Raw genomic sequence first — 16,568 nt, forward strand, 5'->3', positions numbered from 1 at the left:
TCAGAGTTTGCCCTGGCAGGATGGCCCACAAAGCCGGCATTTTAAAACAGCACAACTTTTTCCCTGCTATGGCTGAAAACCGAAAAGCATGCCTTCAGCTTTTCACCAACACCATTTTAAGTATTTCGTGGCAGGACCTCTTAAATGAGCTGCAAGGTTTCACAGCTGAAGCTGAGTCAGGAAGCCTCTCTTAGATGAGAGCACTTGCTTGCCTCTAGCAAGCAGAGCAGACCCGAGAAATTGTTGCTACCAAGAAAACATGCTTTACTCTATTCTTTCCCAAGCTTTCTCAGGCTTTCTGTGGAATCAGTTGTCCACACGTTGGGGGCCATCTGTAGTAGGGAGCTGTGGGCCTCTTCCCACAGCCCGGCTCATGGCTGCCTGTCTAGCTTATGCCCCGAAATAACAACACACAGATTGTATTCATTTAAACACTGCTTGGCCCATTTCTGTTCATGTATGTAGCACCCAAAGGAGCGCTTACCGGGAAGATTCTAGCCTACATCCATCCTGGGTCGGAGCTTCATCGCGTCTGCTGGGAAGAGGGGAGCATGGCGTCTGCTCCAGAGAGCAGAGCTGTCGAGTCTGAGCTCACTTCCTCTTCCTCCTATCATTCTGTTCTGTTTACTCCACCCACCTATGTTTTAACCTATGAGGGCCAAGCAGTTTCTTTATTTTTAACCAATGACCTTCCTCCATCAGCCCGCCTTCCCTGCTTCTGGTGCTGACAGGGAAGGGCCTTCCTCCCAGACCTCACCTGCTCAGCTCAAACTGTTCACACCTAGCCATCATCCAGTGCCATCAGGGAAGGGCTCACACTCTGACTATAATCCCAAACTTTCCCCAATCACTCGGCTCCAGGTCTTAAGTCTTCCCACCCTTCTCAGCCTCATCGAGCTTTTCTGCTCTAAGTCTCTGGCATTGCTTATAGCTCCCCCCCCCATATGCCTGCTTAACTAGCTTCCTATGGAGCTTTCCAGACTCAGTAGAAGGGGCACTGGCTGTCCGTCTATCCCCCCCCCCCCCGGGAGTCCACGCAGACTGACTTCTTACTCATCTGAGACTACCACATTTTATACTCTGGGCCCAGTCTTGGCTATTTCAGTTCAGTGACCCCAGAGAAGAGCTCTGCCCCTTCTTGTTGACGACAACACCAACCTCCAGACTTTGTAAGGTTACAGGTGCCTTAGGTAGAATGGAAGATCTGAAAAGAAAACTAAAGCCTACGGAATTCAGGCCAGGAGAGGCCCATGTCTAAATGACCAAAGAGCAGAGCCAGCTTTCAGAGCCTACTTACACAAGTCCTGAGATCCTCCTCTCAGCCCTCTCTACTTTGATAAGCCTCATTCCATTCAAATATTCCCCTTTCATCACCAGAGGGCTCCCATACCCATCCCTTCATTTAATCCTGACTAAGCTTATTGACACTAGATAGCGCAAGATGACACTCCCATATAGCATAAGTAAGAAGGTATTTTGAAAGCATTGGTGGGTTCATCGGGAGCAGGCCTTAGTCTGAAGGCACAGTCTCTAATGGGGACAGAGATGGAAGATGACACCTGAGAAACACTGGGCGGCAGGGATTCCAAATCCTTCCAATCATGTCACATACACACACAGAGCGAGAGACAAACAGACAACGCAGCACGGGTCTTCAAATTTACTGCATAGGATTACAAGTAGAACAGATATTCAAACAGCGGCAAAGGATGGGCACTCAAGAAAAGCTCAGGCGGGAGCCATGGCAATAAACAAGAACAGGAGACCAGAGACACTGCCAGGAGCAAGGCAAGGGATTCATTGTCAAGAACAGAACAGGAAGTGGGGTCAGCAGGTTCAGGATAGAGAGCAAGGTGACTCAACAAGGTCCTGGAGCCTCCCAGAGGTGACAGGAGCAGGCTTCCCTCCCTCCCAGGGGTGCTGGGCTTCCGGGCAACAGGACTTATCCTCTGAGCTTCCCCCTCAACACCATCCCCATCCCATCACTGACTATGGATGAGCGAAGCTTGAACTGCCCTGGGTTTTAAAAGACAACCTCAGCCAGATGCTGCGACACAGGCACCGAGGAGGCCAAGGCAATACGACATCCATGACTCCATGACCAGTCTGGAGAGCGCAGTAAGGTCTACGCAACCCTGAGCTAGACAACAGGGCTTTGTCTCAAAAGGGGACAGGACGTCCTTCATCACTGCATCTCAACGTCACTGCTTCGGGCAAGAACAGTCAGACCCAGGACATCAGAGGGAGACAGAGCACACTCATCCTCCAAGCCTAAGAACAGGGATCCACGTAGCAATGGCCCTAAGCATGGTGGCTCCTCTGGGGAGATGTAAAGAGACCTGGGCACTTCCACATTTGAAGGCCCTCACCCCTGGTCCAACATAGTTCATCTGAGGAGAGTTTTTCAATTTGGGGTGATGTGGAAATGTCCACACCCCATCATTCTGACTATCACTGTTGTATTTAACAAATTACCCGAGATATCAATACTTTGTTATAAAGACGTCTTTGATATAGGTGGGTTTGCCCATCTGTGTTCAATGTCAGTCAGTATTCTGAACATGTTTAGAGGCAGATAGAATAAGGCTATGGATGGATGGGGAGGGCTGGAACAAGAAGATCAGATGGAAAAGGGGAGAGAATGGGGATAAGGGAGGGAAGGCAAGGAAAGAAAGCTAAATGTCAGGGTTGTTTGAGGGGCGGTATGGAAACCTGATACAGCAGAAGCTTCCCAATATACATATGAAGATGGTCTAAATGAAATCATAAAATAATGAGGGTAGGCAAAGCCCCAACTGCCCATCTCTTGTCACCAAATGAAGCTTTTGATAACAGGGATGGGTTATATCTAATTGAATCGTTGGCCGAAGGGGTCCCATGGGAATCCCCAGACAACCCAAGCTGTTGCCAAGACTGTAGGTTGCACTCCACAAACTGACAAGCCAGGTCCCATTGCTGAAGACAACACCTCCACAACTCATTGAACATGGGGAAGTTGACCTGGTGCTGACATAGAGCCTTCACCCTACAGGAAGGTACTCTGCATGGTGTCAAAAGAGGAATGTGAACACCAAGTTGGCCACAAGCTCTTTGATTTACAATGATGTCCTGCCAAAAAAAAAAAAAAATGCCATTGCAATGGTGGGAGTAACCAACTGGTATCTGATTTGATGTGAGGCCCACTCCATGAGATGGGACCCACACCATTAAGTTTGGATGACCAAGAACCAGAGAACTAGGGTCAAATCAAATACTACTGTTCTAAAAAAGAAACCAAAACCAAAAGAGTAGCAACAAACTGTCTCCTAATGGCATTCTGCTGTGTACACAGATCAGTGCCTTGCCCAACCATCTCAGACAATCTTTCTTCCTGTAGCAGATGGGAACAAATCCAGAGACTCAGAACTAGACATTATGCAGAGAATGAGAGACTTTGGAACACTCAGCCCCAAATGGAATGTCTCTATCAAATCCCTCCCCTCAGGGCTGAAGGAACCCCAAAGAAGAGGAGGCAGAAAAAAATATAAGAGTCAGTAGGGATGGAGGACACTGAGGAAACAAGACCCTCTAACTCAATATGAGCAAAACTCCTGTGAACTGCGTGGGTCTGCACCAGGTCCTCTGCATACACATTGTGGCTTCCAGTTTAGTGTTTCTATTGGATTCCAGAGTGTGTGACCGAGTGGGTCTCTGATTCTTTTTTTTTTTTTTTTATTCAAGGTGATTTTATTGCTCGTGTATACAAGGGAATTGATGCCACTAAAGCAGAGGCTGTGGATGACTCATATTTCCAGTTGGGTGGGAGGACCGCTTGGTCTTATAGTAAGGAGCCAGCCGGTAAATTCCGCTCTCTCAGAATCAGCGGAATTTAGCATCCTTATCCTTTCTGTTCTTCTCAAGATGCTTTCAGACAGCAACTGCCTTCTTAATCAAATGGTAGAGATCCTCAGGGAGATCAGGGGCAAGGCCTTTGGACTTAAGGATTCTCAAGATTTTATTACCAATCACAAAACGGACCTGGGCCACACCGTGCCAGTCCCTCGGGATCACACCTATCTGGGAGGGAGGGAGGCCTTTCTTGGCCAGTTTGTAAATCTGTTCCTTCATGTCGTCAGACGTCAGCTTCAGCCACGTGGGGACACTAGGGCTGTAGGGCAGTGCCGACTGGGACAGGACCTTCCCGGGTCTCTGATTCTTGTAACTTCTCTTGGGCTCTTTTCCTTCTGTTTGTTTGTCTTGTTTAACTCCTTTGTGATAGTTTTGTTTTATCTTATTATATTTTATTTTGTTATATTTTACTGTTATTCCTTAAAATTCTATTTGTTTTCTGAGAGACAAGAAAGGGAATGAATCTAGATGGGAGGGGAAAGGAGGATGAGGAACTGTGAGAAGGAAAGGGATGGGAACCCATAATCAGTATTTATTACGAGAAAAAAAATCTATTTTCAATAAAAGGAAAAATACGGTAGTCTGAGTGAGATGTATTAAATACATACAGTGTTTTCCAGATGTGTTTGCTGGGATGTGACTGTCATGAGTCAGGGGACATCTCTATCCCAGAATGGACTCCTGAATGAACTTGAGGCATCAATTTACATCTGGGCCCAATTGTCTTGCTGATTACCCCACACCTTGCCCTATATGTCTTTAAGAACCTCCCACAGCTCCAATGAGACCACACTAAGCAAGTCCTGCCACACAAGAAAAGCTTTTTACAAATCTCCTCCTTAGCCCTTGGCTCAAATACAAATCAACACCCGGTTCCTGATTACAACATTGCCACAGTTAGCATCTTTGCCTGGTACCAGCATAAGTGCTAACCTTATGTACAGACCTCGCTGCCACTATCTTACCTCCCTCCGTGTTGTGATTTGAATTTAAAGGGCATTTGAACACTTGGTTTTCAGGTGGTGGCATTATTTGGAAAGATTAGAAACTTTAAGGTTTTCATCAGAGAAATGCAAATCAAAACAACTCTGAGATTCCATCTTACACCTGTAAGAATGGCCAAGAACAAAAATACTGATGACAGCTTATGCTGGAGAAGATGTGGGGCATAGATATCACTCCTCCATTGCTGATGGGAGTGCAAGCTGGTATAGCCCCTTTGGATATCAGTATGGCAATTTCTCAGAAAATTAGGAAACAACCTTCCTCAAGACCTAGCAATACCACTTTTGGGTATATATTCAAAGGATGCTCAGTTGTGACACAAGGTCAACTATGTTCATAGCAGCATTGTTTGTCATAGCCAGAACCTGGAAACAACCTAAATGCCCCTCAACCAAAAAATAGATAAGGAAAATGTGGTGCATTTACACAATGGAGTACTACACAGCAGAAAAAAAATACATCTTGAAATCTGCAGGCAAATGGATGGATCTAGAAAACATCATATTGAGTGAGGTAACCCAGAGCCAGAAAGACAAATATCATATGTATTCACCCATAAGTGGCTTTAGTCATAAAGCAAAGAAAACCAGCCTACAATTTACAATCCCAGAGAACCTAAACAACAATGTGGACCCTAAGAGAGACTTACAAGGATCTAATCTACATAGGAAGTAGAAAAATACAAGATCTCCTGAGTAAATTGGGAGCATGGGGACAATGGAAGAGGGGAGAAGGGGAAGGGAGAGGAAAGGAGAAGAGTGGAGAAAAATATACCACTCAATAAAAACAATAAAAAATGAAAAAGAGAAAGAAAGAACATAAAGTTGTATGGGTAAGGAGGTAGGAATTTCTGGGTGGAGTTGGGGGAGGAGAAAGAATATGATCAAAATTTATTGTGTAACAAATCTTCTAAATAAAAAAAAAAGTGGTTTACAAGAAAGAGTTGAGGCTTTGGCTTTATTTTTCAAAATGGGCCACTTGGGGGTGGACATTGAGAGTTAAGCCCAGCCTCACTCTAACCTAAGTGTTCTGTCTCCTCTCCTTCTCTTCCTCATTCCTTCCCATCCCTTCTCTTCTTCCCCCTTCTCCTTCTTCCTTCCCCTTCTTCCTCCTTCCTCTTCTTTCTCTCCTTTCCCTCTCCTTCCCTCCCTTCCTTCCTTCTTTTTCCTCCCTCCATCTCTCCTTCCTTCCTGTGATGACATGTAGCCAGCAGCAACTCTACACTCCAACCACCACAGAAACTCCAATGGATGGAGTCACCACCCACAATGCCTTTCCGCCATAGCGGATTGTATCCCCCAAACCACGTGCCCACCTAAGTCTTTCCTCCATTGAGTTGCTTCCTGCCAGGTACAGGGAAACAGCAATGCGAAAGGGAATTAACACATGAGCTCTCCTCCTTGGCCCACTTACATGACTCAGGCTGCCATTTGAAACACCTACACCACCTCAATCCCATCAGCTGGTTTTCTACTCTTGTGAGGAGGAAAAACAAGCTGTCTAGTCTGTTCGCATAGGGTTTTTCGTGATCCGCTCCACACCCCCCATCATGTCCTAAGCACACCTGGCTGGCTATCCCCTGGAAGGGCAAGGCTGTTACATATAATCTCCTATATCTCTGCTCTTTCATTCCAGAGCCATTTCACTTGCTGTGCATTGTGGCACTTTCGAGATTATAAAGCTGAGCAGAACACAGTCCTTGCCAACAAGCCCTGGGTTCTCACAGGGAAGGAAGATGTCCAACAAAGGAAGGCCAAGGCCCTCCACTCTGCCTAGAGGTGTCAAGAGAGACGCCAGAGAATATGACTTTTTTCCTAGGAACTGTCTCACTATGTAGCACTGGCTGTCCTAACCCACAAATCTCCTGCCTCTACCCCCGCAGTGCTGGGATGGCAAGCATGAAATTCATCTGGAGAAGAGGGACAGCATCTGCGGTGGGCAAGGGAGATGAGATTCCAAGAAGGCGGCCGTCCTTTGGTCCCGAGCAGCCATCACTGGGGCTCTGGGAGTGAGGACTGCAGCCTCTGCCTCCGCCTGCTTCTTTCCCACCCACGATGCCGGCTGCCAGCTGTGCTCACTGTGAAGTACAGACAGGACCTTTAGAGATACTAAAGTAAACATTTTAACATGTCCTGGAAGGCCTTTTATCATCTTTTATATTCTCTTCAACTTTCCCAAGGCTTTCTCTTGCTTGGCCATGCTCATGTGTATTCTTGCATTCTGTCTGTCTGTGTCTCTGTGTGTATGTGTGTGTGTGTCTGTGTGTGTGTGTCTGTGTGTGTGTGTCTGTGTGTGTGTGCGTGCGTGTGCGTGTGTTCTGAATAAAATTCCTGCAGTTCCCATGGGATAAACTGCTTTTTCTCTTCTTTAGTCTTTGGTATTGCCTTTCTTTGATCCTGAACATCTCTCTCCAACTCTATGACCATCGCCAGATCTCACTGTTGGTATTCAAGGTCATAATTTATAGTAATGCAATATGATTTTAAGCAGAGGAGCAACATAACATACTCAGAATTACATTCTAAGGACCATACTGGCTATAGTGAGCATAAAAAATGGGGAGCCTAGAAGAATGGGAGATGGGGGATGGGTAGACAGGGAGATCCTCAACACCTTACCACTACAAATGACCTTCATGAATGAGGGGACCTTTAGTTATATGGGTGAAGGTGTTACTATAATATCTCCATTGTCTTGAGACTTACCAAGCAACTGAGTATTCTCCTTCCTAACACCTCCATCAAATATAAACACTCCTGTTGTAGTTAGATATCCAGGTACCTGCTGGAACCTGTGATAAATCAACTGAGAAAGAGGAAAAGTTTCTTTTAGACCAGGGTTTGGAGGTTTCAGCCAGTGGTAGGTTGTCACTGCTGCTTTGGAGCCTATAACAAGACAACCCATATTGGTACAAGTATTTGGTGAAGGAAGCTGTTCACCTCATAGCACTCAGGAAGCCATAAAAGTTGAGGCACTGGGTTCTGATATCCTTTTCAAACACATGGCCTCAAATACCCAACCACTTTCTATTGGCCACTGCCTTCCACTCCTGCCATGTCTGAAGTTTCTCCCACATCCACGTAGGTTGACAAGTGCAGGATCAAACCTTCAGCATATAGGTCTTTGAGGAACATAGAAGATCTAAACTGTAGCAATTCCTCATTAGCCAAATCCATTCCAAACCTGAGCTCACTGGCAGGGCCAGGCACCTTGTTTATATCAACTCATCTAACCTTCGAATAACCTTATGCAGAACATGCTGTCTCTGTCATGTACTCAATGACAAAATTCATAGTTCAGAACTCAGACAGGTGGACCAAATGAAGCTTACTCATTGCTAACCCATCATTCACTCTGGCTCAGAGCATGACTGATCAGATTAAAGTGTACATGCCCTCCTTTGTCTGCCATGAGAAAACAGCCTGTCTAGAACATAATTGGTCAAAACTGTTCTATTGGCTTATTAATTAAGCCTGTTTTGCAACAAGTTCACTCTGTTTGACATGAAAGAACGTGATGATGCATCATGAACAATGAGCAAACATAACTTCCCCACCTTGTCATGGGCGCGTTCACATCCCACTTTGATTGGTTCATCTCTTCTGTGACTTCTCTCAACGTCCCTCATGCCCCTCCACCACCCACAACATCTCCCATATCTGACCCCCTTTTTCTCTTGGGTGTATCTACAACTTTCCCTAACACAGTAAAGATGAATATTCAGAACTAGATATCAAGGTTTGAGCATTAAAACTTAGGAAGGAGTTGTATTTCACTGATGACCAATGATACTGGGAATCTCTTCACAGGATGCTGGTCATGTGTGCATCTTGTTTGGAGAAATACAGATTCTTGGTTTCCTTAAAAATTAGGTTGCTATCTTTTGGTTGTCTAATTGTAAGAATTATTTACATATTCTGGAAACGGGCTCCCTATGTGGTCAATGACTTGCAAATATTTATTCCATTATATGGGTTGTCTTTCCGCTTCTTGATGGCACCCCAAGGCATGATTTGATTTTCGTGTGCAGAGTATGTGTGAGAGAAAAAGAGCAAGAGTAAAACTGAGAGTGAGAGACAGATGGGGAAGGGGGGAGAGAGCGCAGAATGAATGCATTCCATGTGGCACTCTGGAGGTCAGAGGACATCCTTGGTGTCCGTCTCACTTTCTGGTTTCTACACGGTCTCCCTTATTGTGCAGGGCTGCACATACCAAGGTAGCCACGCTGCTAGTGTGCAAGGACTCAGGTAGTCACGCTGCTAGTGTGTAAGAACTCAAGTAGCCATACTGCCAGTGTGCAAGGACTCAGGTAGCCACTCTGCTAGTGTGCAAGGACTCAGATAGCCATGCTGCTAGTGTGCAAGGACTCAGATAGCCACGCTGCTAGTGTGCAAGGACTCTCCTTTCATCTTCCCATCACGGAACACTGGGATCACAGACACTTACACTATTGGGTCCAACAGTTTTTCACATAAATTCTGGGAGTCTGAACTCAGTCATGGGACCTATAAATCAAGCACTTCCCCCACTGAGCTCCTTTACTCAAATTTTCAGTATTTTATCGACCCCCTCATTGTGAGTCTACTATGTGCCAGAAGCTCAGTATTCACGCCGTCTCTGAGGGCTTCTTCCTGTCTCTACTATGTAAACGTGATCACTCTGGGAGAATCTGGGGATGGCATTATTGGACAAGACTGAAATCAGGGCGCTTGGTATGGGTAGGTTACTACATTAATAAGTGGAATTATTTTACTATTATCCATACTGGTGGCAAATAAATGACACTATGCATATAAAGCACGAGCTGCTCAGCTAACTGAAATATTACAAACCAGTAAAAACGACGTCATGTGGAAAGTATAACAATGTTCACTTCTCGCAAAAGTGACAACCCAGGGCTGGTCACGAGGGTGGTAGGTGGCTCTTTTACAGGCAGCTTTCCTGGGGACCCCGGTGATAGAGGTTCAGCCAGCTTCTCTCTGTTTTCCCTATGACGAGGAGTCGCTGAAGGAGTATGGAGGAGCTGGCCGGGAAGGTGTCTATGAGTCAGACCTAGAAGTAGTGAGCCTCACCCTTCATGTCCCGATGCCCAGAGTTCAGACTCATGGCCACACCTAACTGCAAAGGAGACTGTGAAATGCAGAGGAGCCCCATGCTCTGGAGGAAGAGCACATGGAACATGGCCTCCAAGGAGTAGCAGCATTCTTGCAATAGGGACCTAGAAGAAAGGGCAAGTTTGGTATGGCGTGGTCACATTTACTGTGTATATTCACATTACAGATTTACACGTTTGTCTCCCAGGGGAAGGTATAAGATGCTCAAATTTCAGCACTCAGGACAAAGGAGAGTATGGTGGATCAAGAATTCCCCTCCAGGGGCTGGAGAGATGGCTCAGAGGTTAAGAGCACTGACTGCTCTTCCAGAGGTCCTGAGTTCAATTCCCAGCAATCACATGGTTGCTCATAGCCATCTATAATGAGGTCTGGTGCCCTCTTCTAGCATGCAAGCATACAGGGAAGGAATGTTGTATACATAATAAATAAAGAATTCCCCTCCAAAGGTGATACGGATAGTGGATTCTGAGACAGCAGCTGGCTGCTTGAGACTCTGTGGCTCCTTGAGACTCCACATAGAATGTCATACAGCTATGCTGCCAATATTGAAAAAGGGACTTGTTTTCCTCTTTATTACAGCAGGTAACCATGCATTCAGATCATACAGCAAGTGTATCAAGTCGTTTGGGCACAAATTGCCTGTTTTGTGACACCTAGCATCTGGATTTTTGGGGGTAGTGTAGAACCTATTCCTAGAACTATGACCAAATCTCTAATATATGTTCTAGAAGTGAAGGGGACAAACTAAAACCATGCAGTTAAAAGGGCCTAATGCTAGTTGTGGCACACACCACTTCTGTAGTCCTGGAGCCAAACGTGCTCATGGTTTGCCAGGTGTGAGGACTTTTCCTTCGTCTCTAGTGAGTGACAGGCTTCTCTTGCTCCTGAACTGTAAAACCATGTAGCACAGTACCTGTGAGAATGACGAAACTACAAAATATGAACAATGCAAATATTTCTGAGTTGGCACAGAAATTGGCACCACCTTAAATGGTTAGCAAGAATATAAAATGCTCCAAAGCATAGCCAAAGTGTTTGGAAAATACTTTGAGATTCCTTGAAAAAAGTGCAGCAGCATTGTCACGTGATCTGAGGATTCTTCTCCCTCCCAAGTGTATACTCCTTAGGGAGGAAAACTGACAGGTGCCTGAGAGGTCAAAGAAGCATCCCTCCTAGCAGTCAGACAGCAGAAACTAAACTTCAATCAGCTAACACGTGGAGTAAGACAATGTATTACAGGCCTACAAGGGGATATCACTGAGCCATAGAAAGGAATGGAGTATTGAGTCATGCCAGAAGGGAGCTGAACCTTAAAAGCATTGTGCTAAGTGAAAGAATCTCCAGACACCAAATGTCACACATCATAAAGTTCCATTTGTGGTAAATATCCAGGATAAGCAATTCTACAGGACAAAGTTAGATTACTGCTTTCCAGGAACCAGAGGGAGGGGGGAAGGTGTGTGACTGTCATGGAGCATGAAGTTTCTTTAAAATGAGGAAATGCTCTGAATTAGATTTAGAGTGGATTGTGCAACTCTGTGAACATAGTCAAACAAACCCACTGGATAGACAGGTTTTATGGTATGTAAATTATATATGAATAAAGTTGTGGCTTTTTACAAATAGAAGTCCTAGAGCTGAAAATTACAATAACTAATAAGAAAAGTGTATGAGATGACATAAGAGAAAACTGAGAAATAGAGAAAAATGGTCAGTAAAGTTTTAAAAAAAAAAAACAGATCAATGAAAGTAATCTAGAGAGCAGAGAACTCAGGTTGGAAAGCGTTTGCTCAGCCTTAAGGACGACTGGAACAGCATTCAACAGCCCAGCAAACATATGGTTAGAGTCCCAGAGGAAGAGAAAGAAAGGGACACAAAAAATGCCGCAGAACTATCGACTGAGTCACCAGTAACTTCTAGCTCTCAGGATTTCAGCAAACTCAGCTGAAAAAGCACAGCTATATGCAGCATGGCCAGACTGCAGGAAAAGTAGACACAAGCCTTCTCTAGCCCACCAGGCTAGAAAGAGGCTTCACTTGAATGAAGCTGACATAGGAACTAAGGCTAGCTTCTTGTCCAAACACTAGAGATCATTCCGGAAAGTCCTGGAGCAGGAACAACAAAAGGTCCACCCGTATTGTACAACCAAACGAAACAGCCTTTAAAACAGGGGATGACATGAAGACACGTTTCAGCAAACCATAAGCTGAAAGAGTCTGTTACTGGGAGAGTGACCACCCCCCCCCAGGAAGTACTAAGGATGGTCTTGAGGCTTAGGGGAAAGGTCAACAGCTGGAAACCAGGACGAAAGCAATCAGCTGGGTGCCATGGCACGTGCCGGGTGTGCTGGCACATGCTTGATGAATCTCTGCACTGATGGGGCTGACAGAAGACAATGCAAGTTTGACACCAGCCTGGGCTACACAGAGACTTTCAATAGTGAGACACTATCTCAAACAAGGGAAATATGCAGTTCCTGAGAGAAGTACAGTAAAAAATATTGAGCGCCACTGGTCTGAATGGCATCTTAAATGGAGTCTCCTATACGCTGTACTTCCTTTCCAATTAGAGATTTAACCAATTGATTCATTATCATAGAAACCCAATGGCTTGCAATCAGCTACTTTAAAAATGTAACAGAGAGGGGCTGGAGAGATTGTTCAGCAGTTAAGAGCACTGGCTGCTCTCCCAGAGGACCCAAGTTCAATTCCCAGCCGTTACATGGTGGATCATAACCATCTGCAACTCCAGTTTCGGGGGATCTGATGACCCACTGTGCTCCAGACTGTAGGCATGCACGTGGTACACAGATATGCATGCAGACAAAGCACCTATACACATAAATAAAATACATTTTATATGTAACAGAGAAGACTGACCCACATATGAATAAAACAGAAACATCTTCTATTTTAAATGATCAGAAGCGCCACAATAACTATCCATGGATAAATAATCTCCTTAAAACCTACTAATGAGTGTTAGGTATTTAGCTCAGCAATGGAGCTTTGCCAAACCAAGGCCCTCGGTTTGGTCCCCAGCACTGATAAATAGAATAAGATCTATTACTAAAACTATTGTTCTTTATGTTGGGCAACATCTTAGATAGTATCAATATGAATTGCCTTGAGGAAGTCTCTTGCTGTGCTCTCTATACTGGCCTGGAATTCGGGGTTCCCTTGCCTCAGCCTCCTGAGTGCTGGGATTACAGGCATGTGCCCTCACACCCAGCTTGCAACACTCATTTTAAAATTTAATGCTGGTGAGCGAGTCTCCTTTTATAGACAGTGAAAGCCACGAGACTTATTTCCTTTTCTGACCTGTCAGAAAGTTCATAAATTTTTCTCAATGACGGTAGCTATTCTTAGTCTAGCTAAGTGTATATCCCTAGCCTGCTTGGTCTTGAGCCCACGATGATCCAGGTTGGAAGCAGGGTCAGGACACAGCCTTCCCTGCAATATGGCCATGACGTTTAACTAACCCCTTGCAAAATTAATACCTCCTTCAGCAGCCCCGTTTCCAGCCACATTTCCCATTCTCAATTACTGGCATCCACACTTCCTCCAAATGACTTCCTTTAAATAGAACAAACGCAATAAGGTGAGTTGGTGGGGAAATATGTGGTCCAAGGTCAGATCCGAGTTTTAATTGTGGCTTCATCCTTCGATGACAGAGGTTGGTGAGCACGTGATCACAGGCATGGCCTTTGGCATCTCTGAACATCAGGTTTGCCTTCCGGGAAGAGGTGGAGTACTGACTCCCAGAGTGATTGTGCCCATCATCCGCTAGTGCCAAGTGCATGAAGATGCTTGATTAGGAACAGCCTTGCTTTCCCTTTGGATACCAAGAGCCTTTGGCCTGAGCTCTAGGATGCATGGCCAAACTCTTCCCACTGGCCTCCTGATCACACTGCCTTAGCCACTGGCTGCCCCAACACTTTCAGGCCATGGGGCCTATATTTCCTTTGCTTAACTATTCTGTGACTTCTTTTTATGCAAGGCCTGTTCAAGCTTGCCCCCTTCTTTAACCTGCTGGCTACAAACAGAAATTGACAGAGATAATAGCACCCATACCCCGTCTCTAGCTGTCAGATACACGGTCTCCATGTGCGCTAGAGCGCCATGCACAGGCTGGGATAGGCTTTTCTCATCCAGCAGAAAGGAGCCACTGAATAGATGGAATAATAATAATAATAATAATATAATAATAATCAGATCCTTGTAAAATAAGAAGATATGTTTCACTTGGGGCCCAAATGTCTTCTTCTTTCTACTTCTATCCCACAATGGAAGACAAAGAGAAAGGACACATAGAAACGAAAGCTGACACTAACCCATCCCCAACCCTCACACAACCTCTCCAATCAGCAGCCAACACAATGGTGTAGGATATATAGAGGCAAGCTGGAGGACAGGGCCTTCCCAAGGGATCAGGTCCCAGCATGGCAGCATGGCAAAACAATAGCAGAATCACACAGGCCCTGGCTGTCCTGCAGCTGGAACAGGGTGACAAGGTTCCTTCCTTGAGGTCTCATGTCAGATTGCAAAATTCAGACAGGTAAAAGGACCAAAGAATATCACTGTTATCTTAAAAAGCAGCTTTTCTTATCCTAACACACACTCAAACACACCACACACACACATCCTTTGCCAAAGATCTCTTACCACCTGCCACTTGCCCCTGGGCTGAGATCTGACCTAGCCCAGAGGGACCTCCTGCCCTGGGCCAGGGCCCACATAGTCCCTGGGAATGTCTGTTCACAAGGAGTCAGGGCTGTGACTGACACTCACCTTCCACTTCCTTCTCCTGTTCATGTCAAAGCTGTAGCACCTCCCCCTCCAGCTCCAGCAACAAGACACCCAGCAGATCCCACCTCGGGCAAAGCCAAGCTCCCAAACACATCTGTCTGATCATTCTGATTTGGGAGGTGCAGCCAGATAACAGCCGTGTCCCCCAAACTTCACCTCAGTCAGTTTTTCTTCCAAGAAACACCTGTGCGAATGCCATACCTGTGCTTGCTGGCACCCAGGTAAAATGCCTCATGTCAGAGTTTTTTCTGAGGATGGTTTGAAAGAAGAGACTTCCCAGAGGCCACTCTGGGATGCTGTGTCCTCATCAGACTGTCATGTCAACCTGACTTCTGATTTACTTATCCTCAGGACTGGACCACATACAAAGACTGTAGCAAGGAGAGGCAAAGAACAGGTGGAACTGGTGGCCAGCCACCGAAAGATGACTCCAATCCTCTGTCACCTGCCCCCTCCTTAATAAAATGTGTAAAGAAAAAATAAGAGTTTGAGGAATTACTTGGGCATCCTCATCCTCCCCACTACAGAGAATAGGGCTAAGCTTGTCACACTACGATTTCCAGCTTTACCTGAAGACACTCATCCCAAAACACAGATGTTAGAAATCCTTCTCCTCTACATCACCTTATGAGATGCTGAGAACTAGGGTCCTGCTGCAGGGGAAACTTACCTCGCAGCCCAGGGGCTGCCATGGTGCTGGTCCCAGAACGCCAAGCCCCAACTGGTGGCCCTTGGCCGGCGGTAGCCTCTGGACAGGCTTATGTGGCTGCTGCGGAGTTAATTCCATTGCAGCTCAGATCAGTCTGGACTTGCCTGCCCCTCCCCTGCGGCTGCCACCTCCTCTAATCCATCCCTCTCCCATGGCAGTCCCCCGTGCTCCTCCTGCTCTGAAAGCCAGTCTAACATCCAGGAAGGAGCCCAAGCTCAGGTGCAGCCGGGTGACATGCTGGGGTCATGGGCTGCGGGCCAGGGAGTAAATGCTGCTGGCGCTCCTCCACCCGGAGCCTAAACGAGAGCAACACAGTTGGCTCGCCTGTGATAATTCAGCCGGATTACCTCATGAATTGTCTGGCTGATTAGTTTCAAGTCCTGCCAGGGAAGCCTCCTTCCTGTGGCCCCAAGGGTCGCCACTCTCCAGACTACAACTCTGAGCAGTGATGGGGGATTAAACAGTACGATGGGGCCCCTTCCCATTCTGTACCCCATCACCAGCTGTCTTGACGTCAGTCGTGCAAGTAGAGAGCAGGTGTAAGTACACAAGATCACAGGGCAGAGAGGAGAGGGCATGGATTTAGGAGACTCTAGGACAGCTGGGGGCAGGGCAAACGTTATCTGTGCTACAAGAGTAGTGTCATTTCCCTAGAGTGACTTAGGGACCTGACCATGGCTTCTCTCCCTCCTCTTTCCCTTCACGATCTCCTTCCTTCACAGAACCCTCTTCCTGCTTCCAGGGGTGCTTGCCCACGCCATTTCTACCCCTAAATGAATAAAAAGACACCCATCCACCATGGCTCCATATCCATCTTTCAGTTATCCTCCCCCAGGGAGTTCTTCCATGACATTCCTCTAAAACACTTTCGGGAACTGTCCTGGTTACATTTCTACTGTGTTGTGATTAAGCACTCCAAAGCTGTTAGGGAAGAACGGGTTTATTGGGCATAAACTTCCAGGTCACAGCCCATCACTGAGGGAATTGAGGGCAGAACAAAGGCAGGAACCTGGACAAGGGAACAATGGAGGAAGGTTGCTTATG

General features: G+C 46.1%; 1 pseudogene; it reads right to left on the minus strand.

The window, feature by feature from the left end:
* Positions 1–3,715: 3,715 nt before the first annotated feature.
* On the minus strand, positions 3,716–15,602 carry LOC130869547 (40S ribosomal protein S13-like; annotated as a pseudogene).
* Positions 15,603–16,568: the final 966 nt, after the last annotated feature.

Source organism: Chionomys nivalis, chromosome 1 (genome assembly GCF_950005125.1).
Source record: "Chionomys nivalis chromosome 1, mChiNiv1.1, whole genome shotgun sequence".
Lineage (NCBI taxonomy): Eukaryota > Metazoa > Chordata > Mammalia > Rodentia > Cricetidae > Chionomys > Chionomys nivalis.